Genomic DNA, 25791 nt, shown 5'->3' on the forward strand with positions numbered 1-25791 from the left:
TTTAGACTAAAGAGTAAACGCTCTTAAAAAAAACTTGCCTGACATACCGTGTAACGCCAAGGGGTAGCAGACTAGTTTTTGCGAAATTAATACACAACTTGACTGAAGGAAATTGTATTACGTAGTTGTGGACATTAACTAGTGGATCGGAAAACTTTTCGTATTTGTTGACATTTAAGTTAAAGGCTAGCAGAGTATGTCTGGTACTTAAAATACCTAACTGTTGGAGAGAAGGCGAGGTAATTTACATGAGATTACGTTTAACTGTGCTTCTATCAAGGAAGTGAGGGCCGAATTGTGTATTTTAAAACTGTATTAAAATCTTCGTTAACGGTAATTTTGTGGTTCCCCAAAGTGAGGGCCTTTTTGTTTACAAACCCGTATAAAAATCTTAACGCTAATTCCGTGGTTCCCAAAAAATTTTCGTTAAAAAAGGTACGATACAGCCTAGCATGATTTGGGTCTTTATATTTTGCGTGAGACTTCTGTTTCGGGGTTTTTTTCCGAACGAAATGGTCTGTGTTGGGCTTCACTTGTACATTTTTCTGTCAGAAAATTCAGTTGAGCAGCCCTATAATGTAAGGCTAGTTATGGTTACGGCCCTTTTATTTTATTTGTATAAAATTGATTGTTAATGGTGCCAATTCCTGTGGAACTGATCTTCGAATGCATTAAGTCCAGTTCAGCATAAGTTTGTAAATTCTCAAAATTAGGAATGAATTAGAAAGTGAGTTGGCCCACTGTCAATATTTTTCTCTAGTACAATTCGGACCGTAACTATTTGAGCGTTGAGTTTGTCTTGTTGATCACTAAGCGTTTATTGCCTATTCTAATGAACTGCGTTTTTGTCCTACTTAAGGAAACTTATAATTGTCCTTAATGCAATCTGTAATCTGTAAATTGAAGCTTATGTAGGTTTAATGTTTAGGGTTGACAGCCAGTAGTGAATTAAGCGAGCTACCTATTATTGAAAAATTTCCACTAGCCATTAGATTTAGACCAATATCAGTTTGAAGTTTTCAAGGAAAGTGTGGTTTTAAAGGAACCTCTGATAGATTTTGTATCCTGTGGGTCAATAGTGTTATTTGGCTCGTTTAGAGGGAGTTTTCGGAGCATTTTTATTGATTAGAGGATGGCATTGTAACTGCCTTGCTAGCAGCTCTGCCTGCTCTCTTCTCGTTTTAAAGTAGAGATCTAGACCAATGCTGGGCCACGCCAATTTAATGAAATGTGGAAGTCTTTAAATGTAAAGTTTTATGAAATTAGACTGATTAAATTTAGTGACATTAAATGGTCAAGACAGCTGGTCGGGTGTTAAGGTAAAGAAGTTTGGAATGGATAGTGAGCAGATATTTGAATAGTCTTAGGCCTAGACGAGCACCACTTGAGTGCGGATTTTTTTGGAACTGATCCATGCACACGAAACTGCTGGTAAAATACTACTACGTGAGAGCTTTAGATGTCTTCACAACTACGGGGTTCACATTTTTTATTAAGCCCGTCTGACAAATGAGTGATATATAGTAATATTGGTGTCTTGTTCCCTTTAATGAACCAGAACTATTTGAGGCTTTCCAAGAGCAATTGGATGATATCAGTATGTTAGTGCAAAAAATCGTGCTAAAAGGTTTGGAAGAATGCAAGGGCTATCAAAGCTTGGGACAGGAATTTTAGTATTTCTCGTTAGAAAATTAATAATTATTGCAGAAGTTTAGAGAACTCGGTGGCTTACTCACGCTAATATTGTTGCAGAGTGTAGATATGTGAAGTGACGTACTCATGAGGTGGCTAACGTCAGTTGGTTGAAGGATTTTTATGTAGAACATATACGTATATATTAACATTGCAGCTGATGGTTTTTAGGTTTATTAAAGGCCAGTTTTTATTAACTGAAAAAGCTAACCAAAGTAAGACCGTGATTTTCCCACGAGCCAACGGCTTTGAAATTAGACTGCATTTAATATAATAAGGTTTATCTCTTCCGTCCTGTAATTGTACTGATTTTTTTCTATGTTTTGCATAGATATAGAAGGCGCTGAATATAATAGAATTTCGTAGTCCTGGGCTCAGAATATTACTAGGGACAATCATTCCTGTAGCTAATGTGAACTAGGACTGTTACACCCTCTCTCAAACCACATGTAGCTATGCTTAGCAAATATGCGATAGGACAGCTCTATAGTAAACTTTCACCTACGATGGTGTAGATTTTTGTTCAGGATCCATCCAAGAGCCTGTGAAATGTTTGATTTAGAGAATAAGTGAGTTTTAAATTATGTTCAGCAGTTCCCGTGCGCAAATATACACTTAGGAAATATCAAATGCACTTTTAACTGACTGGCCTCTCTGGTGTAGCGAATATTACAGGCCAGTAAGGAGAATGAGAACAAGGAGAAATTGTTATGTAAAAGGTAGCAGGATAACTTTCGCAAGAGTAATTAATCTAAAATTGGTCGTAAAAATAGGTTATTTTGACTTATATAACTCTCACTTGTGGGTGTTTAAAAGTTTTCAGTTCAAAATCCTATAAAGAGTAATATTTTTCCAGGTTTAAGCATAACAGATTTCTAACCTGACTCTCCAGCTACTCCGTATCATCGGATATTAGTCAGCACACCGGGAATCTGGTCTTTCACTAGGAATATACTGCTCGATGGAATAGTCGACGAATTTGTTGAGGTATGTTTTATTCTCTCGTTTTGTCTAGTTCTCGTATTTTCTCTCGTTCACGCGCGCTTAATGAAATTTAAAAGAGGCTTTCTCTCTCTCTCTCTCTCTCTCTCTCTCTCTCTCTCTCTCTCTCTCTGAAATTTACAAGAGGGCTTGTATAAAGCAGTGATAGTTTGCAGCAACAACCAGTCTCTCAATTTATCACTGTTGCCTCAGTATCCATTACTGTAGTTAACATTATCTGGAAGTTAATCTACTGGTATGTAAAGGGCAAGATAGTTCTTCCCTCCAAGTGCGTTCTTGAAAAAAGCGCACAGATAGTATTTTTCAAAGCATGGAGCAAATGTTAGCTCAGATTTAGGAAGTTCTTGGTATTGTAGGTGTCATCATAATTATTCTTGTCCCTGAGAAATGATAGGGGATTATAAATATGGTCGTAGCAGGCCCTCACGAAACCATAAGTGGTTCGTGGTTCGAAGTTCATTAATATATAGACGTGGTTTGAAGTTCATTTATATATTAAGCCCAGAAAAAGTGTTTTTAAAGTGATGCTTAGAGGAGGAGGATGTTCTGAACCTTGGAAATCGGAAAGGTGACTAATTCCTGCTCAAGTTGATTGAAACCAAATAAACTGATTCCAAATAAAAAAACCCAAATTAAGCTTTAAATTCGTTTTTTAAATTTAGTACTTTGAAATCTTAGAAATTGTCCTCTTGACTAGCCTGGTAATAGCAGAATATGCAAGGTGCAGTATTTTTGTAACATACTAATTGGTTTGTTTCTTCTCCAGGACTGGAATGAGGGCTGAAGAACTAGTTTGGTTAATCTTGATGGCCTGGGGATGCCCTGAAAGATTGGCAAGAGTAAATGCCGCTCTGCCCAAAGAGACAAGAAGAGAGGAGCATATCCAGAGGAAGGGCAGCCCCAAAACCTCGGCCCAGAAGAAGGTTTTACACCAAAGAGGAGCTGGAGGAATCCAGGAGGGAAGCAGGGCCCAGCAGAAAAAGAAACTGCTCCAGGTCTGCATCAAGAAGACCCACCCCCCAGCAAACAAATCCTCAGGCACCTAAACCATTGCCAAGGACCATTTTCATCAAAACAATCTATCTCAGGGACAGACTGATGGACTTCTCCAACCGAATCATTAAGGGAGACATCAACGCGGAAACTGTCCAAGAGTACATAGAAGTACTTCTAAAGAGCTTCACTAAAGAGCTTCATTAAAGGAGCTTCCAAGTCCCCCTCCCCCTTACCTCTATGCAGGAGGCAGCGACCAAAGCTGAACCAAAACCCACTCAAACCCCGTCACCTCTACCTTCCACATCCACCCTCAACCCCTCACCTTCCACATCCTCAGAACTAATAACCCACACTCCTCTCAACTCCTCCACCTCATCCTCATCATCACCATCAGTCACTGAAGGCATGACAGGAGAAACTGGAAGAACATACGCACCAAGGGACCCCAGACAGTTCTCCTCAACATACCAATCATGCTGAAGATAATAAACTGGAACGCTGGTGGAATAAGGACAAAGGCAGCCACACTAATTGCAGTCTGCAAAACAGAAAATGTGGACATCATTCTAGTTAAGAAACCATGCTAACAACTGGGACAAAATTCAGAATAACTGGTTATAATGTCTACACAACTCCATGCGTAGGCACAAACAGAGGATTGGCAATTCTCGTCAAGAATACAATCCCAACAGCGAGAACACACAACCCAATCCCCTGTGGCAACAATGTGGAAACCCTAGCAGTGAGAATCACACTACTAAACCAGAGGATAGATATATACAACATATATAGAAAAATACATAGAGAAGAACCAGGAGAACTACAGCTCTCACAGCTCTTCGCACACGCAGGAGATTCACCAACAACTATATGTGGGGACTTCAACGCACATCACCCTCTATCATCCCCATCGACCACAAACCAACCTGGAGAGCACATAGCTATCTCTCTAGATGAGTTTGAAGGAGTGTGTGTACTCAACTCAGGGCAACCTACACACATAAGAGGAGGCAGATTAGATTTGACATTTGCCACAACAACAATCACACCTAACAAGGTGGCAAGTACATACGACACTAGTAAGCGATCACTTTGCCACAGTAACAGTTGGAGATGCAGCAACTACCGCCAATACCGCCGCCTCCTCCGACATGGAACAAAGACCTAGCAGACAGGGTTGTATTTCGTCTAGCCCTTGAAGAGTGGGCAGCACAATACACACCTCCATAAGACATAGATCAGCTAGAAAAAGATCTAGTTGAGGCTATACACAATGCTGCAAACAAGGCAATGCCCATGAGAGTAGGAAGAAGAGACCACACCTACAAAGACTCCTGGTACTACTGCCCAGAAGTAAGAAGACTGAAAACCCTACTGAACAGGGAAGTAAGAAGACTGAAAACCCTACTGAACAGGGTAACAAAAAACTACAGGAAAAGGACGACAACAGAAAACTGGGAACTGCTACAAGCAGTCAAAAATGATGTTCAACAGCAGCTGCAAGAGATAAGAATTGAAAAGTGGATGGAATGGTGTACAAAACTATCACAGTACACATCTCTCTCGGAGCTATGGAAGTGGCTGAACAGAGGACCGGAAAGAAGAAACACCCGTAGCAACTCTCCCTCACCCACTAGAAGAAGCGGAAAGACTGGCAACATCCTTCGCCAGTAGGACTAGCTCAGGTAACCTCTCCCCTGAAACAAGAAGAATTCAGGATCAACTAGCACCGATCAGATGGGAGGAGATCGATGCAGCCCGCCACAGACCAGATGATACTGACACCCCTTACACAGTAGAGGAACTGAAAGCAGTTTTTAAAGCTGGCAGAGAGACAGCACCAGGAGCAGACAGGATAACGTACACCATGATCAGCAAAATGGGTCCTGCAGGAGAAACTGCCTTTCTGAGAATCCTGAACAAAACACACATCGAACACACAAGACCACAAACCTGGCGGCAGCAGGACACGCAGCCAATCCCCAAACCTAAAGATCCAGAGAACCCAAGACCAATCGCATTGGTGTCATGCATTGAGAAAACAGGAGAAAAAATGGTACTAAATAGAATGAAGTAAAAGATTGGTCCACTGCACAAGCAGCTATATACATATCAGGAAGGAGTCGGAACTACAGAGTGCATAACAAATGTTCTCGGCTACATAAATCAGGAGAAGGCCACAGTAGTCTTCATAGATTTTGAAAAGGCTTTTGAACTAGCCAGTCCAGCAGCAATACTTCAATCAGTAGTAAGGAAGGGAGTCAAAGGACACTTCCTAGCCTGGACAACAAACTACGTACTGGGAAGGCAGGCCAGAGTAAAATTCCAAGGAGTGATGTCTACATTCCACGACTTGGAAAATGGCACCCCTCAGGGAGGAATTCTGAGCCCATTTCTATTCAATATACTAATGGAGAGTATAGCCTTCCTGCAGCTTCCAGAAGGCTTAGAAATCTTCATCTATGCCGATGATGTGTGTGTAGTCGCAAGAGGAGCTGTTAGAGTACCCAGAATGCAAAGGGCACTCAATGACATAAACAACAAATCAAATGAGCTTGGCCTTAAAATAAACATAAATAAAACAAAGGCCATGACAATAAAAGCCCACAGACCGCTGCAACCACTAACAATAGGAGCTGAGCCCATAGAATGGGTAGACAGCTACATGTACCTGGGAGTTGTCATAGATCAGCAGCTAACTTTCAAGGAAGAAATAAAGTACTTGAGAGAGAAAGCAAATGCAAGACTGGCCACCATGAGATACATGTCATCCCTGAAGGAGGGAGCAAATGAACACATACAAAGGAAGTACTACCTAGCCTGCACTAGAACATTGGTGGACTACGCTGCCCCCACTCTGATGAGGCTGACAGAGGCTCAAAAAGAATCACTGGAGGTCATTCAAAACCATGCAATGAGGCTCATGCTAGGAGCACCCACATGGACAAGGCTGTGCAACCTCAAGCTTGAAACCAACTTGCCAAAATTAGAGGATAGGATTGCACAGCGAAATGCAAGCACAATGGCAAAGATGTTCCTCTCAAAGATACTCCATCTCTAAGAAAAGAGCAAGAGAGGGACTTTCTAAACACCCAGAGATTCAAACTTCCAGTTCCTATGGTAAGGACCAAAGTGACAACATCAAGAGTCTAGGCATGGCAGAAACACTGCTGCAACTAGGTCCAGACAACACAGGGCACACAAAAACTACCACCCTGGAAGAAGGACACTGCAATATACAAATACACAAGCCTGCCAAGAGCAAAAGAGGACTGCACAAGAGAAGAGCTAAGAGCAGCAGCCTATGAAGCAATCGGAAACACTGAGACCATAGGTAGCACAAACATACTACACCGATGGCACTGTAGATCCTGAGAATCAAACTACGGGAGCTGCAGTATACTCGAGAAACTCACAGCCTGCTGGAGGACCTCCAACCACGCCTCCACTATGCAGACAGTTAACAGCAATAAGACAGGCACTGCTGTACTCACTGGAGAATGAAGGGCCTGTAATCATCCACACAGACTCAGTCCTCAATGCAAGCCCTGCAACAACAGAAAAACAAAGAAAATAAGGCACTGCTGGCTGGAATTAAAACACTGCTACACCAGCACAGCGAAAGAGGAAGACCTGTCACCTTAAACTGGATACCCAGTCACACAGGAATTCCAGGCTACGAGAGGGCTGATGAGCTAGCCAAAAGTACAAAACACATTGACAGAGTGCAAATAAGGATACAACCTGCACTGCAAAACAAATAAAAATTGCTAAAAGACCATCGTGAGTGGGTAGAAAAGCACTCAGTCTGCCAGATGGTATAAGACACAGACTGATCTTGTGCCTCCTCCCATAGACAGGCACACACCAAGAAAACTTGCTGTGATCATCCACAGACTCAGGCTAGGATATAAAGCCTGCTGGGAAGTTTGTGGTAAACAGTGTCAGACCATGTGAACACTGTCAAGAAGAAACTCGGCAACCACTCCTTCACTACCTGCTGGAATGCAGAGAAACAGCACAGCTAAGAGGTGCAGCACAAAATTAATTACCTGCACAAGATGCAGAGCATGCAGCTGCCACAGTCACAAAGACAATCATTGAAAACTTAGAAGAGCATGCCCAGGTGCTCTACAACCTACCTCCACCAAGGTAAAGAAACTAAGAAGTGACATCACCCACCCTCATCACATCCCCTCACTGTAAGGCTCTATCCACATCATCCACTATCATTCTTTTAAAACTTTACCTACAACTGAAATCCTCCCGCAGGGACCCAAGGGAGTAAAGGGTTGGACAAACCCACCTGCACCGCTTCTCCGATATTCGAAAGCCTTACATTCTTTCAAACTTCTTCTATAATATGACATGATGGCCCTCTCTTTTTGACCCCATCATCCTTCCCCTGTCCACTTCTATCTCTACAACTAAAGATATTTCCAATTTCAAAAAACTAACAGTGTACCTAATGAATCTTTTCAGATCACCTACGGGCCGAACAAGGGAAAGGCCCGTGCCAACAAGTATTGGCTTAATACAACAACATCATAATCTTGAGGTGGTCGTGAAGAAGTTTCCCAAGACTATTTGGCAACCTTCTGAGGAGCGTTCCAGCAGAGAATGTAATTGTCGTATCTGTTTTGAAGTAACTGGTGAAGTCTCTCGCTCACAATCTCAATTAGTGAATTGTAGATAAACTGCAATTAATAAATTTTATTTAACTACTGTTGAACACCTGAACCGTCCACGTTTCGTAAGTCTTGCTTTTAACTCAAACGTTACAATTTTATAAGTTTTGATAGTTTAATCGCGTTTTGAATTTAGCATTAACTGAATTGTTACGATGGACTGAATAAAAAATTAATCTTAATTCCATCATTCTTTTCCTTGCCAAAAATTATGGGTGGGAACTTAGTTTCTCCAGTTACTTTGCACTTGATAGAAGACGTTGCATTGTTTAACTTCACTGTAGAAGTTGAAACTATGTAACTTTTATATATTAGTAGAACTTGGAGAGACTGACGTTGCTTGATGGATTAAGTATATTGGATCGTTCATATAGTGACCCCAACCAACCTTTGGAGGAATTTATTCCTCCAAGCCCCAACCCCCCACTCCCCCCCACCCACAAAGGGTTTTCAGTTTATCTAGCACTGTTTCTTGGAAGTTATCTTAAATATTTATTTTAACCTTTACGGTAATTCCCAACGAGCTCGTACTGAACACACTGCAAAGGTGGAGACATACCGGGTTATAAGAGCGCCTCAGTGGCATGGTTGGTATGATGATGGCGTCCCACCTCGGTGGTCACGAGTTCGATTCTCGGCCAATCCGTTGAGGGGAGAGGTGTGTATTTCTGGTGGAAGTTCACCCTCTACGTGGTTCGGAAGTCACGTAAAGCCGTTGGTCCCGTTGCTGAATGACCACTGGTTCCATGCAACGTATAAACACCATACAAAGAATACCGGGTTAAAACACTTTGGGGTCACTATCTAGGAAAGATCCTGTATTTTTGAATCTTTATAGTAAATCTTTTATTTTCAGTTCCTATAAATAACATGTACTGAGTGAAATTTTGTCCTAGGTTGAAATAATGCCTTAATAGCAACTAATGGAAATGTAAACAGCTAGTTAGTTTTACTAGATCCTTAATACATAAGTTATTTTGCTGATTTAATAACTTGACCTAGGGTTTTAAGTGCCAGATAAACTTGGCACATTTCTATTGAGTTTCAATATTGATGACAAAGGTTTTTGGAGCTTCAGTGAAAATAACTGGTGGTGGTGCACGAGTAATTCGAAAGTAAACGGCCATTACTTCATTGCAATTGGATGCCATTATATTACCAGAATTAAACCAGATTCATATGGAGTAAATAATCCTCCATTAAGTTCTGGTAGCTTGGATAGCAAAGTTCCATCTAAATTTATATGCCGTAGTGTTTATTACTCTTGTTAAAAGAAATCCCCTTGGTGTTCTCAAATGGGGAATGCTGATATTTAGAATTATTAGCCGAAGTCTCTTTTAAAGAATCTCTTCAGACACTGCCTTTTAACTTAGCACTATTTTAATATTTCGTAAAATACCCATAATTGGTTTGGGCTCAGTGGTATACATATTTTCTACATGTCCATTCTTGCCTTCATTGCAGTGTCATTATGTACTTAATATTGTTTTAGTGGGGTTTAAAGAAAACCTTCATGCTTTTAAAAACCTATTGTATAATAGGTTTTGTGGTAAGCTGATCAAAACTGAGTGAAACCAGAAGGGAAATTACTGTATAGACCCAGCCAGGTAGTGTTAAGCACTGTCGATCAGTTGGCAAGACTTGTTAACTTCCCAGACATAAATGAAAGAGTTCTGGTTCTCCAGAAGGTTTAAGGTTGAGCTTTGTTTACATTGCTGGACGCTTGAACTGAACTGTCCTTGATTCATAGACGTTAGGTTAAATTTTTAGTCTAAAACATAGCTTTAAAAAAAAACTTTGCTAAAAGAAACTTTGCAGCTTGGTGAATTAAAAGGGTAAATACTAGGTTTATTGATCTTGTCCACAACTTCCTGCTTAGATTAACGAAAGATAAGCTAGGTCTGTACATAGGTAATTTTTTAAACCGAATTTATTCAAGGCCCAGCGAAGCTGAAATATGCTGCGTGCAAAACAAAACTAGTGTACAGAATAACATACCTTTGCGTCTGTGCCAAACATAAGTCGGCAGTAAACTTCATTCCCTGGCCAATTGCTCTTGTACGTATTTTCACTGGAATACAATGTTACTTTGACGAAAGAAAATTGATACTTAACGAAGCTGCAGACACTATTTATGGCTTGGACACTGTGTTTTAAATATATGCTTAAGAAATCTAGTTTCGCTTTCGACCAAGGAAACTTGAGAGCCAGTTTCTTGCTTAGGAAAAGATACAAGTTTTAAACGCTACGTAGTTTTGAAGTCTGTTAATTAGATGAAGCTGGATGCTGTGCGCTTGTGGCTAGCGATGTTTCTATTGTTATTAAATCGTTGCAATAAATGACAGCTGTGACGTTGCGGGTCACGTATTTGAATCTACCATGAAATCCTTAATATAAGGAAGTTAGCATCTAGATCTTTATGATTTAAGAAAAATTATATAGGGTTTATGCTAATGTCCTTTTATTTTGGTGATACTTTTTTTCCACATGCTATTGTATGAATTTGTATTAATCAAAATATATGGGTCTCAGTGCTAACTTTTATTAGCTATATTCTGGCCGGTTAAGTTTCGGCCCCATTAGTGTGTGTGAGCGATAACAGGCTATGGCAGGCTCACTTAAGGTAGATTCTTGAGTGAGCTATATGCCTGCGAGAAGTTTGTTTGGCGCCCGCTGAGAGCTGCCTACTTACCGGTACCGGCCAATCAGCGGCCGCCAAACAAGTACTTGTCTTGTAAGCACGGGGCTCATCCATGAATCTACCCTAAGTGGCCCAGGGAGTGGTGGTGATTGTATCACACCATGGGGTAATTCTACAGAATAGTCCCGCACGGTCTGCAAGGAACGTAACCGCGGGTACGACATCCATTTTTGATTGGGGCGTCCAATGTATTTCGCCGTTTTTAGTACTGGCCCCTGGGGGTTAATTACAGTCGTCCGAATAAATATTACTTAAAATTCTTGTTCAGGAGGTAAAACTACATAGAAAACCGCAACTGCCATAGTCTAGGCCGCTGCGGAATAGTACTGTAGATCTACCCACTATGGTACTCTTATAAGAAAAAAAAAAATCTGCAAAAGGTAGATCCACATTGACTTTTAACATGAACATATGTCGCCTTTGATCTTAACACAAGGCGTTTGAAAATTAAATAGGGGTTAATTCTAAATTTTATTTATTTGGCAAACATAAAATCTTTAACTGCGAATATATCATTGCACTGACTTAAATCTTCATTGATTTCTCAAAACAACGGAAACTTGCGAATCATAGTTTCTCTCGAAGTTAGTTTAGTTTACTATCCAAAGTGGTTTTCTTTAACCAAAACCGTTTTCTTTTAAATTCAATACTCCCAGGAGTACTTATCGAAATAGGAATGTTTTTTTTTCTATTAGTTTTTCACGATAATCCGATACCTTGACCGACTCGCATGGACTGCATTGGATAAAGCAAATTATATGCATTTCAAATGAGGAGTACTTAGTTTAATTTCGTGCCATATAATAGAAAGATAAGACAATTTTGATAAAGGGAAAGTAGTCTATCCCTGCATACAAAATGAGCCAATGAAATGGATTTTATCTGTATGCAGGTAGCCTATATGGCGAAGTATTGACATATTTCATACTTTATTTCTACGGTCTACGTAAAAACGTTCTCTACATAATATTGGGGGGACTTATGTACTTAATGACTAGAATTTTCATGAAATAGTATAGAATTTTCATGAAATGGTAAGCCTTTGTCTTATGAAAAGCTCGTTCAGATTGAAGTGTTATTGTTTTACCTACAAAAGTAAGCTCATACGGAATGGTCACCCATTCCAGATATGACCAAACACAATGTTGCTGAACTTTGGTGATAGCGAATGGCGAGTTGCCTAACTGTTGCATGCAATGGAATAGAGTATGCGGGAGTTGTTACTGTGTTGGATTTCTTCTTGATATATAACCCATTCTCGATTCTTAGGAGCGATGAACTGTACAGTCTCTTCTCTATTCATAAAACCGACAAATATGGGCCCCGTGTGTGTGTGTGTGTGTGTTAGGCCCCGTCCACAAGGTCGAGCTTTGGTCGACGAACTTTGTCCGATGTGACGTCAGAAGCGGAGAAACTGCGAAAAAGTCAGAACTTTACCGCAGTTTCTCCGCTTCTGACGTCACATCGAACAAAGTTCGTAGAGCAAAACTCGGCCGTGTGGACGGGGCCTTAATACGAACTTCGATCTGCATGAATTTTCAAGAGAACAAGTTTAGTTAAGTGTCACTTATTGTCCATTTAATATTGGCAAATATTGCATATCTGGTCAGAGCGCAGCATCATAAACGTGTGCACTGGTCCGTACTGTATAATTTTTAAGCCTGGTAATCTATTTTTTTTACCCAATGTCGTTTGACCCGTAGGAATGTGCGTAATGACGAACAAATATTGTTTAGGCTTTTTTCTTTTGACAGTTTTTATCTTCCAGGTAGATAATAACAGCAAAGGGGACGAACACATCAGAAGAGATGCCAAAAAAAAAAAAAAAAAAAAAAAACTGCAAGGATTAGCTCAAACGACTCTTAACTACAGAAACCTTTGAGGCCATACAGGTAAGGTGGTGGTGTGTTATTCCCACGGATGCTCATCATTACGCTATTAACATGACCCACGACCGACTTCGTTTCTGTTTTACAGTCTTTAAATATAGGGACACCTGACTAAGTTTTCTGTTAGCTGTAACATCTTAATAAATCTCACCAAATTTGGCGTTTCAGGGGAATTATATTTTATCCATGCGTGAAATCATATAAAATAATGCCTTTTGCTCCTTACATTTTGCAGTCAAGTTGAGATGGAGAATGTAAGAGTGACGTAGGCACATTCTATCGGTCTAGTGATTTTCATTTGAGAGAGGAAAGAAAGCGGTCAGTATAGTACGAGGTTCTAAGCGAGGGAATGCTTAAAGGCTTTGATTAATAGTTTTCATAGTTGTAGAACCTCTGAATTTCGTTTTTCGATGATGGCGTTATACACAAATTTTTGAGAGAGAGAAAGAGAGAGAGACTTATAACTAATTGTGAAAAAGGTATGCAACGTTTAATATAAATCACGATAAATAGTCAATTCACTCGTAAGCCTTGAAGCACATTTCAGCATTTTGAGTAACTTAAGCACTACTGTAACTTATTCTCTTGTCTCGACTCTCTGTCCATCTTGATCCGTGGTTGCTTCTCGTGCTAAATTGGTTCCGGTTGCCTCTTCCGCCGGACTCCTGATATATGTTGCAAGTTCCTAGGCGTTAATTTTTTTACGGTGCTCTTAGCTTAAAGTGAAAGTGTTTCTGTCTGGCTTACATTATGGCGCACTTAAGGGAACATTTAAAATTGCGAGGGATTTCTAAGGGAATCTTTGATTTTTTTTTTTTTTCATGGAAACTTGGAAACGGCTAAGACTTCTTAATAGGAACTCTTGAAATTGCAATGGCATATTAACGGAAGTTTGAACCGATAAGGGAATTTTAAAGGAACTTTTGAACCGATAAGGGAATTTTAAAGGAACTTTTGAACCGACAAGGGATTTAAGGGAACTTTTGAACCGACAAGAGATTTAAAGGAACTTTTGACTTAAGGGAATTCTAAAGGAACATTTGAATTGTCAATGGATTTTTAAAGGAACTTTTGAAATGAAAGGGTTTTTAAAGGAACTTTTAACTGACAAGGGATTTCTTATGATACTTTTGAACTGGCACAAGACTTTTAATGGAACTTTTGAATTAGAACGAGACTTTTGATGGAATTTTTGAACTGACAAAAGATTTTTAGTGGTACTTTTGAACTGACAAGGGACTTTTAATGGAACTTTTTGAACTAACAAGGGATTTTAAATGGAAGTTTTGAGCTGACTTGAGATTGTAATGGAAATTTTGAACTGACCACGGATTTTTAACGGAACTTTTTAACTAATATATGATTTTTAATGGAACTTTTTAACTAATATATGATTTTTAATGGAACTTTTTAACTAATATATGATTTTTAATGGAACTTTTTAACTAATATATGATTTTTAATGGAACTTTTAAGCTGACCAGGGATTTTTAATGGAAGTTTTGAATTGACAAAGGATTATGAATGTTAGTTTTGAACTAGGGATTTTTAATTTAAACTTTTTAATTGACCTGGGATTATTAATGGAAGTTTTTAACTGACAATGGATTTTTAATGTAACTGGAACTAACAATGGATTAAATGGAAATTTTGAACTGGCCAGAGATATTAATGAAACTTTCTAACTGACCATGGATTTTTAATGTAACTTTTGAAATGAGAAGGGATTTTTAATGGAAGTTTTGAATTGACCCGGGATTTTCTATGGAACTTTTGAATTACAAGGGTTTTTAAATAAATTAATCGTGAGGGTTTTTTTAAAGGAACAATTGAAACGCCAAAGGACGTTTAAGGGTACTTCTGAATTAAGGGATTCTAAGGGGATTTTAATTTTTTTTTTCAAGTAAGTTTGAAATTGCAAGTTATTTGTCTTAACAGGGAAGCTTGAGATTCAGATAAATTTGAAATTTCTTTTGAATACCACTGAAATGCATACAAGTTACTACAACCTTTGCGTTTTGCTTTTGATCACAATTAGTGAAAATTACTGTCAACAATAGGATTTCCTATCTGTGCGATGTAATTTTTGGGTACGGAGTCAATGAATTCCCCCATCTGAAGTGATAACTCGCAGTTGTCTTAAATACTTTTCAAGATAACGAAAGTTTGGTGAAATCGAGAAATTAGAAAGCTTTAGATGTTGAAAGAAGGGTAATATTAGATAACACTGACCGTAGATACGAATGTTGGTTTTGAAATAATATTGAACCAGTCTGTCATAGAACACTATAAATTAGTTTGTTAATGGGGAAGTCTTTTAAATTAACGGATTTGGAAATATGGCTAAATGACTGATACCACTAAAGGACAGCTGAAATGACCTCTATTTCCTTACTGTGAATTGGTACCAAGAGTTGAAGAAAGACCCTTTTCTCGTGTGTTCAGTCTTGATACACTTTTAAGATTCGAAAGGTTGGCCTGAGGACTAGTTTCATTGCTTCCTCATGAAACTTGTCCACGTTTAGCCTAAAATCGATTAAGATACTGTATCAAGCTTGAATGCGAATGAAAAGGGTCTATACAAGTCTTCATAGAGCATGATTATTCCTTACTTATATGAAGTTTTCTTGTCTATTACAGAGAAAAGGACCATAAACGCGAATGAACAGGATCGGCCAGAAGACCGGTGGGCAAGAGGACCGAACGGCGGAATATCAGTTGTGTAACTCTATACAGTTGCCGGTATTCCAGGGCAGTATTAAAGAATTTATGATCGAGGCGTCCAGAAATTTCTTATAAATTTTTTTATTTTTTTGCCACTGGGGGCCCAGTTTCGGTATCAGGCTTTTTGGAACTCTTATCCTGTTTAACTTTTTAAAATAGTTTAGTATGAAAAATAAAAAAAAATTTAGTTTGTTGGTTTTATAGAGAAAAACTAGTTTAAAGAAAAACCAATGTAAAATTATTATATGTATATCTAATGTATATTAATAACAATTGTCTTAGATTAAATTAAAATTTCTTGACATTCCTCAATATTTCTATTCCCTAAATTATTTTGCTAGCTTATTTTAGGAAAATTTATTTGCACAACCTCAAACCATGCAAATGAGTCAATAAATGTCAAAACCTCTACTAGGCAAGCATTTCGGAACAAAGAACTGGCAAAACCAATTGCCGAGTAGCTTCACCTTCGGTTGGTTCGTTACTACATTTTCTGCCATCATTACAGATGGTAGTGTAGATACACCTTCGTCTACCATCAACACAGGGGGTCGTGTAGATTCACTCTCGGTTTAGTTTTTGGAGATTGTGCATTTTCTGCCATCTATACAGGCGGTTTTGTAGATTCACCTTCGGGACCGTCCGGTGTTGGACTTCTTTTTAAGATTAAATTTCGGCAAACACTTGACCAGGTATATGGAATGAATGGTCGACCAGTGATATGCTTTTTCCCTTTGCTGTGAGCTTCTCTGTCATCCTTTCCTGAAACGAATTTAGCATTATTGTTCATCTCAAACTACTAACTTTCTCATCAAATCAGTATTCCGGCTATATAAAATGCCTGCTTTAAGTTTAGCTTAACATGAGACCCTTCATACTGGCATCACTGAGAATTATTAGTACTTTCAAGTTATTCGCACTCTCTCTTCCATTACAGAAAGGTTATAAGCGAAACATTAAAACAAAGCAAACATAATTAATTTATAATAACCATCTGTCAGCCAATAAGGAAGTCAGGAACCAAATATACATGAGATTATTCAATTTACGCTAAATGTTGGTATTTGAAATTGCAGGGAGACTATGAAGGCGTTTCTTAATAATTACAAGTCAATCCTTGGGTAACGTAACAATGCCAAATACTAATATTATCTATAGCAGTCTTTGACTTCTTTTTCTACAATAATCAATCTCATTTCCAAAATTATTCAAGTTCCCCTCCAGCAATATATACCACGCATAACTATACGTAGGGAAGGTGAAAGCGTTGGTTGATATATATAAAAAAAAGTCAGGTTGCTAAGATTATGTCGGGAAACTATATCGAACTCTACGTAACTCAAATTAAATTTTTACCGGGGATCAAGCTAAGTTAAGCAGCTTTTTGGACCCGTATTACATTGACAAAGTTTTCATTCCAAAAGTAATCATTAACGCTACACTAAACAGAGAGAGAGAAGCCGATGTTTACTAAGCCAACACTACTATCTCGTTTTCACAACGCTTAATGTTAGTCCTCAGATTACTAAGTTGGAACTAAAGAATTATTCTGTATCATTACATCATCTTAATAAAGAAAGCGCACCCTACTTCTCCCGTAGCCACAAAGATTTTTATTCCACCCTCTGAAATGACCCTAAATTTGGGTGGTAACGTGAATTATAGTTATAAACCGACTGAACAGACATGAAAACAGACTCCTAAATACTGGATGGAAAGGCAATTTCAGGTAGGCCTTGTGAAAGCAGAGGGTACCAAAATGAATGAAGTCAGCGGCAGGTGTTGCCAAGGGATATAAGGTCGATGTTGGTGCCCATCCACAGCGTCACCTCTGAGCCTTTAGTTCTTTTGGAGGAAAAAGCATTATTAGAGTGCAGAAGGGTGGTTCCTGGTGTGCGGGCAGCCCAGCGTTAAGGGTAGGACGAAGAGAGGAGCTGGTAGATATGTATAAGAATAGGAAGAGTGGGATGGTGAGAGCATGGGAATCAAAGTAAACAGAGAAAATAGACGAGTAGAAAAACAGAAAGGAAACGTTCAGTCAAGAAAGCGGACTGCGAATGCTGTGGGGAAAGGTGTGCGGGGCTAACTTGATACTACTATGCATTTAATGTTGTAGATGGCGTCACAAAGAAATGCTCAAGATTGCAAACTATACAAGGAGTAAGGGACTCACAATGACTAAAATTTTTGAGGGAGAATTAGGAAAGAGATAAAGGCAGGACTCCATATTGGAAGAAGTTGAGACTTCTGTTACCTTTTGAACACAATGGACTATTAAGGAGTACCGAGATGGTACAAACGACGATAAGAGCTCTTTATTAATGAAGTGGACAAAGATTGGTATTAATATCCTTATACTAAGCAACCGAAGAATTACGATCTAGCATAAGATTTGTACTGCAAAAGTGTAGCTGAAGCATGTGAGCTGACAGCGGTATAATTTGGTTCGAAAGGCAAATGCCAAGCTAATATACCTAGATCGTGATGCTAAAGTTCATAGGCAAAGTGCCGTGGGAGATGGTGACGATGCAAGTGATAACCGGAAGCTGTAGAACAGACAGACGGTTTGGGGCATATGAGAAGACGAGATGTGGAAAAGGTAGTCAGTAAAGCAGTTGCTAAATTAATACCAGGAAATGACTAGCAAAGGATATAGGCCCCATTGAGGGGATTGGGAGCAGAGATTCAGCCAGAAAGTGCACCAGAGAGTGAAGAGAACCCTTCCACCGTCTGACAACCTCAAAGAAAATGACGTCAACTTTCCTATCTGGAGGAGGATTATCGACCTCGATGGAGCTGCTAAACCAAAATACTTAGATTCCCTTCAGCAGTCAATTTATCGAAAGATTAATACAGCAATTGCTTTGAGAAGACTGGCACAGAAATGCAGGAACTTCCTATTCACTGGTGATTGTTTTCACTTGTTTTAAGCGAAAACATTGTTCCTCTCTGAGGCTGTACTTAAGTTTACTCTAAATAAGAAACTACTTATTGTGTTCTGTGACAGTCGTTTACCAACTTAGCTCTATGTAAACTAGACAAATTCTGAATTTTTATGAATGAATTTCTACCTTATTATTCCCTTTATATACTCAGAACGGTCGTAACATTGAACGGAGTGAATAATTTACAAACTAGTCGATTACATTCTGCTCGAAAGGGAAAGAACAAACGAGAGCCTTCACACAAAAGTTAGTTCGGTTGCTTGGCAAATATATTTTATGGTAAAAATAGACCCCTGATGAATGCCAGTCAGTCAGTCAAAGTCACAGAGAAGCACCACCAGATCCTTTGCTCCCTGACAAAACAAACTCTCCGAAACTGTCAAGGTCATCCAACCATTTCTTCACGCCCTGTCACTCTTCAAACATTCTTTGACGCACCGATTTACACACCCTATCGTATTTGAATAAATGGTGTAACTTTTACTTTAGTCTGTACTTTATATTAGACAAGTTGCTTATATCAAAGCCTTAATATAAAGTTTCCACGCCTATAATACATACGACTAGGTGACTCACTTGGCCCCTTAATTCAAATGTCAGTGAACCTGACTCAAAATTTGTCTAATTTTGATTCAATACGCCCAAAAAATATCTAGGAACTTAGCATCCTTAAGCAGTAAGTTTGGAATTTTGAGAACTCTTAAATTGAGCCCAAATGAATAGATGACCTTTACAGTGGTTTTTGAAAACCATGACTACGCAAAGTCAGTAGCTAACAGAGCAATTTAATACATAAACCCAAGCTTTATTCTTGGACAAACTTTGATTTTACGGGCAAATTATGCTGCTTTAAGGAGCGTTAGGGAATAGTTCTTCTAATAAGCTACTTGTTAGTACTTTTGTTAAGTCGTTTCAAATGCCGTCACCATCGATTTTATTAATATCTGCAACCAACGAAGAATCCGAAGCCACACATTTGACAATTATATGAAAGAAAGTTTAGATGTTTAAATGTTGCAAGGCGAAAAGAAAGTCGAGAACATTGTCTACGACAGGTCTAAATCAGTAGGGGTATTATGATTTCTTACCTGGGTTCATTTGTTTGGAATGAACGTTCGTCCAAGGGAGCTTCGGCGTCATAATCAAGATGATGTCACGCCAGTTTGATTAGACATAAATAAATCAATGGGAGCTTGATAGTAGGAAACGGAAGTGAAGAGATACTGCCTTTCGCTCGGAGATCGCACATCTGAAAATTGAAGAGGACATTTCACAGTTCTAATAAGTACAATTACAGATTTTATTTTTTATTTTCATTGTGTGTGTGTGTGAGAGAGAGAGAGAGAGAGAGAGAGAGAGAGAGAGAGAGAGAGAGAGAGAGAGAGAGAGAGAGAGAGAGAGAGAGAGAGAGAGAGACTTCGCCTGGACGCTTCCATTAGCACGTATGTAATCTGAGAAGAAATCATATCTGTCAGATTCTCGCGACTCAACAAACATTTTGAAACAAGATCAATGGATATTTCGGAAAATCCCCAAGTTTGAAAACAGGCATATTAATTCTAATTGTGTAAAAATTTCCTATTTTGTATATTTTCTTGCAACCGTGCAATATATGTTGCGATTGCGCAATTGTGTAAATATTTATATGTAAATATTCTTTACACAATATACTGTGTAAAGAATTCCTTAAAACTGTGCAGTAGTTTGAGTAAATTGTTCCTTTTAACTGTGTGCTGTAGAAATATTTCTTTAAAAATGTGCAATATTTTAAAAATATCTAATTAAAATTTTGCAATATTTTGTATGAATAGTTCTTTAAAAATGAAATATTTGATGAGTACATATTTCCTTGCAACTGTGCAATTTTAAAATTTAACTTAAAACTGTGAAATATTGTGTAAATACTGCCTTAAAACTGTGCGAGTGTTTCTGTAAAACTTTGGAATATTGTGTAAATATTTCCTTAAAACTCTGAAATACTTGTGCAAATATTTCCTTAAAACTATTTTATTGAGTAGATATTCGCTTAAAAACTGTGCAATATTTTGTGTCAATATTCCCTTAAAACTGCAATAGTGTGAATAATTCCTTCAAACTCTGAAATATTTTATGAGTAAATATTTCCTTGCAACCGTGACCGTGCAATGTTTAGATATTTACTTAAAACAGTGCAATATTTTGCGTATTTCCATCAAAGCGGTGCAATATTTTCTGTAAATATTTCCATAAAAATGTGCAATATTGTGTAAATTATTCCTTAAAACTTCCGCAATAGTGTAAATATTTTCTTAAAACGGCAATATTTGTAAATATTAACCTCGGTGTACAATATTGTGTGAATATTTCCATAAAGCTGTGCAATAGGGTAAATCTTTCCTTAAAACTGTGCAATATTACGTAAATATTTCCTCAAAACTGCAATTGTGTAAATATTTCCTTAAAAGGGGTGCAATATTTCCTTAAAACTGCAATATTGAGTAAATATTTCCTAAGAACTGCGCAATATTTTATGAGTAAATATTTCCTCGTTAATGTGCTATATTTTGCAAAATATTTCCTTAAAACTGAACAATATTTTATATAAATATCTCCTTAAAACTGTGCAATATTTTGTAAATAATTCCTTAAAACTGAAAAAGTGTAAATATTTCCTTGAAACTGTGTAATACTTTAAAATAATTCCTTAAACCTGAGCATTATTTTGTGTAGATTATACTTTGAAACTGCAATATTTTGTAAACAATTCCTTAACTTAAAAATAGTGCAAATAATTCCTTGAAACTGTGCAATATTTTGTAAACAAGTCCTTAAAACTGACAAATATTTTAGCGTAAATAATTCCTTAACACTGCAGTATTTTGTAAATCCCTTAAAACCGCAATATTTTGTGCAAACTCTTAAAACTATGCAATATTTTATGAGTAAATATTTCCTTGCAAATGTATATTTTGTGTAAATATTACATAGCTGCTGTGCAATGTTGTGTAAATATTTCCTAAAACTGAGCAATTTTATACTCCACTTCCAAAGTGCAAGAGGCATTTAAATCAACATATATGTTAAAACAAATTCTGTACAGCCTTCTTGCATGCAACTTACCATGGTGGAATAAAACATCTCCCTAAAGGTTATCTCTAGTACATCATTCGTTTTGGGGTCTTTCAACATTATTTTGGCCAGTATTGGAACAGGCGAAAACCAGTAGCTATTAGGTAATCTATTTCACTGAAATGCACAGTTCACAGGAGTAAGGCATTCCAAACTTCTCTATACATTCAGAATGCTCCACAAACTTGCAATAGGTAGGTCGTCCTTTTATCAGTCTGAACAGAAAAAAACTCTCGTTACTTAAAACTTACCAAGACTGTTTGCATTTGATAAGAATACGGTGGTACCTCGTTTGTCGAACGTTTCATGTGTCGAACTTTCCGTTTTTCGAAAAAAATTTTCGAGAAAATTTTGTATCGTTTGTCGAACAAATGCTCCTACCTCGAACTGACTGATTATCTAGTTTATACTTGTATTCGACGGCCTACTGGGTCTTACAAATTAAACTGTATTAATTTATTTTTTAATTTACAATATATGGTTTAATGATAATATTCGACAAAATACATGAAAATATAAAGCATTTAATATAAAATTTAGCTTTCAATATAACATTTAGCATAAAAGATTTATAAAATCGTACGTAACCGAGGTAACGTCACGCTCAGCTGACTTGAGACTGAACGAGGGAGTGTTGATATGTTGAGAGAAAGAGTGTGTTAAAATATTACTGTATGTATGTAAAAGCAATAACGATTCACATAAGGGAATTTCTCAATAATTTTAACGTAATGATAAAGTATGAAAACAATCAAATGCAATAAAAAAAAGTCTTAATTGAGCCAGTGTCCAGTGCGCCGAGTGAGACGGTCTAGTTGAACAATATTAACAAAATAGTAAATGAAAGAACAAAGCTTTTCACAGTAAAATTTAGCACAAATGATAACCAAAATCATTCGTCATTGTGGTGATACACAGCTAACTTGAGGTAGAGGGAGGTAGCGTTTATATTTTTTAGGAATAATGAATGAATGATTTTAAGTTATCGTGCGTCGTGGTATTGTTGATGGGAGAAGAGGAGGCAGTAAAATCTTTACTATATGTACGTAAAAGCACTACCAATTCATAAAGAATAAAATGTAATTTCACAATAAATTGAACTTAATGATAAAATATGAAAACAATCAAATGCAATACAGAAAAAAGGAAAAAAAAAAATGTCTTAAATGAGCTAGTGCTCGGTGTGCCGAGTGAGACGGTCTAGTTGAACCAAGGTCAAGAGAATAATTATAAGGTCTTGCCATGCGTAGCTTAAACCGTAGTCAGGCCCCTTAATCTATAGCAATTCTGCCTTTACTTTCTCTTTTTTTTATTTTCCTAAATAGTCATAAGAGAGAGCATTAGAACATTTTCGCAAAATAACATTGAAATTATAGAAAACCTATCTTTGGTCTCTTCTTTTTATCCGTTATTAAATACTATTATGTTTCAGAAAGAAAATAGTCAGAATGAAAACTATATCTTAATATATTAATTAATCAATCATGAGCGAGTTTTAAAGAACAGTCTAAACAATAATATAAATGTCTAAATTACACATTAAACAAATCTCCATAAAATCACATTTTGCACATATATAGCTATGTCGCTAACTTTTTCAATCTATGCACCGCTTTTCTGGAACTACTAATGTGTGTGTTCAAATTTCGAATTCTAAAAACTACATGGCATGGAACAAAATATTTCGACTTCTGAAGTTATTTGGATGTGACTGCTAATTCTGCTAATTTAATTATCGCTCCTTTTAAGGCTGTTAAAACATTTTCCTCCCATGGTGAGAATCAAACATCCTATCCATACATTTCAAATGATCAAGAAACACTAGGTTTTATTAGTTTCCCTTCACTAAAGCTTATGGCACCAATCTTTGTGTCATTTTCCTGTTACTTTTGCTACTAAATTTTCCAGTTGTGGAAACTTGCCAGCAATGAACCCGCCAACATATGGCATCTTCCCATGTTTGTTCTTCAACTTCCTGGTCTTTGAAGTCATCACTTTGATCATCCTTATTAAATACACAATACTGGTAAGCAAAATAAAATTGCTGATATACTGGGTTCTTTCTGAAGGGAATTTCCTTCTTCGAATGATGCGTCTTTCTTGTCAGGGACGTGGGAAAATGAGGCGGATGTTACATTTTCACTGTTGCAGTTTTAAACGTTGCTCTTTGAGCTTACAAGTGTGCTGTCTTTTTCTAAAAGGCTCTGAGACGATGTTTAAATGCAATTGGTGATGGGTGCTGATCGTAAGCTCCCATTTGACTTTTGCAACCAAAAAAGTGCCATAACCCAGCCTGATTTAGTCTGCAATTTAGAGTATACGTCATGCCAAGTTTTCATTTTGCCATTTTCAGCAAGTTAGACAAAGGATAGAGCATTGTACTTTTCTTCACTTTCATTTCTCTAGCGGTTCTATTCATGTCTTGAAAGATTTTGTCTTGCATTTACAGGTTTAGTCACGTAAGCATTTCTTGATAATATTCTATCTGTTGGCAGTCGAGAATAAAACGGATCAAACTATATATCAACAAGCCGAATGAAATGACTTGTAATTTTCCAGCCCTTCTCTCTTCAAATATCCTTGGTTGTCGACGTGATCAAAAGATTTATAAGTACTTTTGGACAGCAGTTGCACGGCAGGTTTAACTTACATTCGTTGCATACCTATAACAACATTGATATGTTTTTCAGAAAGTTTATAAGCTGTCCGATGATCACTTCATTCCTCTTTATTAGCGCTCTAACTGGACCATTGTGAGCGTATATACTACATACAGTTGCCTTAAAGTGTTCCTTTACCCCCATCCCCTTATGTTTCATGAAAATGGTCTGGTAACACAGCAATGAAGCCTGTTTGTCTTGTAACGACGGATGTGAATGGTCGAGATATTGGAGGCCAATGCTCATATTTTCTAATCACTACTGTAGACAATGTGTTAATGATATTAATGATATTAATAGTTTACATTACCAGTGAATTAAGTTGTTAAATATATAGAAAAATCGTATAATAACAGAATAATAAAAATAGCAATGGTGAAAACCATATTCAGTGCTTACTAACCATAATCGTCAACCTTTGTTCCATTCAGGTGTGGCTGCTGCAGGCATTGCTGGGATCATACTTTTGTCTATGGTAGATCATTATTTAGTGTCAATTTCACACCACCAATATTGCTGTCTCTTCATGGACGGCGACACAGCGATATTAGTGAGGGTGTGAAAAAAGTTATTGAAGTCAAACTAACTGTTTCAAATATCTCGTTCAATATTTAAAATTTCCCTCCACATGTAACCTAACAAAACAACAAGAAGAAATCATCAATTGTATTTTCATTTTTATGAAAGTAAACTCCAAGATAATCATTCGCAGAATATTGAGGTTCATACGAGTTCATGACTACTATGGCGGTAGTTCGAGAATTCATCGGTTGTTAAAGACCCACTTGACAATGGAATTACAATATGGACTTACCCCGTGTAATATAATTAAGTGCTTTGAAAGGTATTTCACTTTTAATACTGAATATTTATATGTATACAATTAGCAATTTGACCTTGCAACCAGATGCACCTTAAATGGGTAGACACATAGGAATAAGAGCTGGATTGAATTGCTTTTACTTTCAGTATTAGTCAGGTTTTGATTTTATTTCTTTACATTTAACTTAAATGGCTAAATTTCTCCCCTCATTTGAGCTGGTCCTTGGTCATTATCAGATTACTATTTAGTGGAGGCAGCATTGAAGTCTCCAGGACATAGATAACTACTTACTGGAGGCAGCATTGGAGTCTCCTGTTGGAGACTCCAATGCTGCCTCCAGTAAATAGTTATCCGTGCCCTGGAGACTTCAATGGGCAGTAATAGTTATCTGTGACTGGAGAACTTCAATGCTTGCCCAGTAAATAGTTATCGGTGTACTGGAGAATTCAATGCTGCACCAGTTAAATAAGTTATCGTTGACCGGAGACTCAAATGCTGCCTACCAGTAAAATAGTTACGGGTCCTGGAGACTTCAATGCTTGCTAAGTAAATAGTTAATCCGT

At 37.6% G+C, this 25791-nt stretch overlaps 2 long non-coding RNA genes across 4 annotated transcripts in view; one reads left to right on the forward strand and one right to left on the reverse strand.

The window, feature by feature from the left end:
- The window catches only part of LOC135218419 (uncharacterized), a 99016-nt gene extending 83023 nt beyond the window's left edge, over positions 1–15993 (forward strand). For all 3 annotated transcript variants that reach the window (XR_010315318.1, XR_010315319.1, XR_010315315.1), the window contains 4 exons: positions 2549–2679; positions 3461–8312; positions 12848–12971; positions 15609–15993. This is a non-coding gene — a long non-coding RNA (uncharacterized LOC135218419). The remainder of the gene's footprint in view (positions 1–2548; positions 2680–3460; positions 8313–12847; positions 12972–15608) is intronic.
- A 9-nt stretch (positions 15994–16002) lies between these two features.
- The window catches only part of LOC135218427 (uncharacterized), a 29546-nt gene continuing 19757 nt past the window's right edge, over positions 16003–25791 (reverse strand). Inside the window, exons 2-3 of the long non-coding RNA XR_010315320.1 lie at positions 21737–21960; positions 16003–16454 (exon numbers count right to left, since the gene is read on the reverse strand). This is a non-coding gene — a long non-coding RNA (uncharacterized LOC135218427). The remainder of the gene's footprint in view (positions 16455–21736; positions 21961–25791) is intronic.

This window comes from Macrobrachium nipponense, chromosome 19, assembly GCF_015104395.2.
Source record: "Macrobrachium nipponense isolate FS-2020 chromosome 19, ASM1510439v2, whole genome shotgun sequence".
Taxonomy (NCBI): Eukaryota; Metazoa; Arthropoda; class Malacostraca; order Decapoda; family Palaemonidae; genus Macrobrachium; species Macrobrachium nipponense.